Here is a 4,290-nt window from a genome sequence, read left to right on the forward strand (position 1 = left end):
TCATATTTCTTCAACAGTTTATGTTTGCCATATAATATTAGTGATGCAAGAGAAATGACAACAATCAAACTCATCAGAAGAAAATATACGTCTGAGTTTTGGTTTTCCAGGATCTCAGTATTTCCTTCGGATTTGGCTGAGCTTACTATGTATTTATTTTTACTCTAAAAGCCATTTTAAAGCTGGTTTAATTGCGTAGCTTTGGGCTATACTAGGCTTAGTTTGGCCATCAGATGACCTCTCTGGGTTCTTCATCCCAATCCTTTTGTGGGGCTGGCCAGCCCAGCATTATTTGGGCTACGGCTGCAAATTGCTGGTCGAGCTCGACCTGATTCGAGCTGGATACCCGATAGCCCATCAAGCACCCGGCCCAATGGCCACCCCTAGATGAGGGTTTTCCTTTGGCTGAGAAAAAAAAGGTATATCGACACTGGATAATTTCAGGGAACTAACTGGAATTAGATATAGTAAAAGGTCTCCTGATTGAATTTTGAGTCAGAACCTGAAACTGGATATGCTAGATTCTGCTATATCAGGTTTTATTTACGCCTGGGGAACCATTTACATCACGGGGTGAGGTTGGTTATTGGCTCAAGACACTATGGGTCGATTCTTCACAAAAGCCAATGAGGATAAGACAGCGACATAGATATGCTATGAAAGAAATGTGCATGTGAATTCTCAAAAAAAAAAAAAAGTTGCACGTTCTCGGCATGAAGAATTCTACTGTGCGAATTGGCTTAGAGCGTGTTTGGCATTACGTTCAACCTTACCAATTTCATGAACTCAAAGCTTAATCATTAAAGTTCATGAACTCAGTAACTTGTGACATGATATCTCATGTGCTGCCTCTCATTAAATACAAAGAATTAGTGATTTTGATTACCAAATATTTTGCAACAAAATGCAATTAATCTTTAACATGATGCAGATAGATAGAAATCTACAATACACTATCAACTACAAAAAAGAAGGCAATGAATAAAGTTTAAATAGAGTAGGAATAAGAGAAAAATCAAGTTCAAAGTAATTAATCAACCAAGCTAATTACAAATCCCATAATAATGTATTTATACATGGAAGAGAAAACCCTAGCTCTACCACTCATTTCTAATTACAAATCCCATGACAATGTATTTATACTTGGAAGAGAAAACCCTAGCTCTACCACCGATTTAGGACAAATCAACACAATTCAAATATAATAAACTTTGGGTCGCTCCTGCATCATAACAGCAATAAAAGATGAAACCAGGATAAAAATATTCTGCAAATAAATACAAATAATCTAATCTTCGACACTTTTATGCAATTAAATATAGTTATTCTTGATCAAATCTGGATAGAACCGTATCTTCTTCACGTACGGTTGGACACTAACTAAAAAAATTAAAAAGCAACTACAACAACAACAGTGGATCTATGAGCAGACAGGAGGAATATGGAATGGAATCAACCAGCTATTAGAAACTTATACACACTCGGGCAAAATAAAAAAGAGAAACAAAAATTATCCATCAAAGTAGATAGATGAAAAGAAAACTCTATCAAGAGATTTAATAATTTTCTAAACATAGTTTTTTTGCTTTTTTGGCTTGCTAGTGGCCAAGCCAAAAACAATAACCATGCATTATCCTTGGCTTAACTATGTGAATGCAGTACGTGTTAATTTCCGTCTGGAGCATATGGATGATTAAATCCATTGAGCCATCTACATATTGGCAGACAAGTGGGACAAACAATTGTGCAGGGTTCAAAGAGGTGCCCACGCATGTGTTAACAAATAGCACGTACGGGTTATAATGGAAACTTGAATCATAAACTCCAAACATTTCTATTAGCAGTGGAAGTGCTTGACAGAAGCGGTCATGTGCTGCAGAACCTGCTTAAGAGCAGATAGGCCATCATGGTAGATGGAGCATTTAGATGATCGTGCATTCACTCTGCATTATCTATGTAATGGGAGACAGGATTGCCCATTAGCAGAGATTCATTCAGAAGTGTCCATGAACATGTTACATGAGAATTATGATACCTGAGAATACGTTCGGATCACGTGAAACCAGACCAAGTTTATGAATAACACTTCTATGGCAGTAGAACAAATTGAAAGAGGTTCCCATCAGTTGTCCACACTTCTTATGGGTATGTCGACTGCCACGAAGCGTGACCACGTTCAAGAATACAACTGTTGCAGTTCACAAACTTGGCGCGTTGATATCGTAACTGGGAATCTTCCTCTCATTCTCAGTCGGTTTCAAGCTGGAAGACAAGTGGAAGAGTTACCTTAAGCAGGAAGGAAGTTTCATTTGGCTTAAGGCACTAGTTCGGATGAAAACCCTGATCAGGCGGGGCCTGGCTAACACAACTATCCCTCAGAAATATCTGCATTCCTTTCTCCTGAACAATCCTGGCTGGGATCTACTTTGTTCCATCTTGCTGAACGACAGAATTGTTATCACGTAAAGATCTCAATTTACTTGATTTGGACACTCCCAAAGTGGCTGTTGAACTGGTAGATATAAAGGATATCTATTCGGTAATATGTGCAGTGTTGGTTGAACCCAAGCCATAGTAGTTCAGACTTAAAAAAAAAGTTCGAGTTCCAGCTTGTTTAGGCCTTTTGCACTTTGGGGTTCACGAAATATATAAAGTGGTAGCTGCCTAACACGTTTTTAGCCTACTAGGCTTTGGAAGAATTTTTTCTATTTTCTTTTAAAAGCTGACCATATTAACGTGATCTAATTTTATAAGACTCCTGGATGGTCGGATTCCGACACACAGTTAGGATTTTATAAGATTTAAAAATCAACTTTGTATAAGTTCTAAAAATATTTAATGCTTAAACTTTTTTATTGAAAAATATGATTGAAGTCTTATTTTCTAATAAATCGACCATTATGAACACATCTGCATGGTCAGATTTGCAAAAAAATAACCCGAAAACCCCTATTCACTGGTGGTAGGCTCAAAGTGTTAGGCAGCTACCACTTTTGCTATATATATACCAGTGTTGTGAAAAGCGTTGAGGTGTAGCGAGGCGCTCCACCAAAATCTGAGGCGAGGCGTAAGCCAAAATTTTTTTATTTATTAAAACTTAAAAAAACTATTAAAATTATCTAAAATTATAAATAAATAAGAAATGCTTTATTGATGAAGCAACAACCAACAAAAAATAAAAAATCTCAAATAAATACGGGAAAAATATGAGATTAACATGTAAAAGTAACATTAATGCAACAACTTGATTTATGTAAGTATCTAAAAAATAAAATATGAGCATTCATTCAATAAAAAATTAACATTAACAACAAAATGCATATTAGTACTAACAACATCATGTCATAATTAGAAAATGCACGTTAACATTAACACCCAAATGTTAATATATTTATCCAAAACTCTTCAAAATGAGAGTGTTAGCATTCATAATTACAACTCAAAGACTCAAAAAATATATAAATGGCCATAGCTCTATGCTATGAATTAGAGCCTAGGCTCTTCTTATGTCTCGTCATCATCAATATCTAAGTCTTTAATGTCATTATCTGAGAAATTCATATAAATAGGTTCTCCTTCATCTTCATTCTCTAACTCTCATCATCTGCACTTTCTCCCTCCACGTCCTCGGTAACTTCTTTTGCTTTTCTTTTTCTTTCAATAAAAAATCATGTATTAAATACTTATGTTATGTAATTAAAAAAACATATTTATATTCATAGCAACGTAAATATAATATAGCTTTACCTCAATCTCTTGTAGACCTGGTTTGCCTAGAATCACTTTGTGAATCATGAGATGAAGTGACTTTTTCAATAGGCACGTGCTCAATGACATTTATGTCGAAGTTCAGATCCAACCATGAATCCTCCAACCAATTGGGATCACTAGGCAACACTGAATCTTTCTTCTCCATAATCCACTTATTGTCTGAGTCTATATGATCTAGATCGACATATAGGGTCTTTGGTAGCCCTCCTCCTCATAATTCTCTCTCTTAATTTCATATTGTACATTACAAAAACCAATGCATTCATCTTCTCTTGTTCAAGTGTATTCCTTCATTTTGTATGTACCTATAATTTCAAATCATTGATAATCAATTATAAGATAATTAAACTTATAAAAATGTATTTCAAAATAAAATATAAAGTCACAAACCAATGAGAAAGTACTCCAATTCCTCTCACATCCCGATGCACTGCATGTCAAACTTAGAATTCTAATTACAAAATTCATCAACTCAAGATTTTTGTGCCTAAATGAACTCCATCAATCAACTGCATTCAA

Source organism: Nuphar pumila, chromosome 15 (genome assembly GCF_984573655.1).
Source record: "Nuphar pumila chromosome 15, dmNupPumi1.hap1.1, whole genome shotgun sequence".
Lineage (NCBI taxonomy): Eukaryota > Viridiplantae > Streptophyta > Magnoliopsida > Nymphaeales > Nymphaeaceae > Nuphar > Nuphar pumila.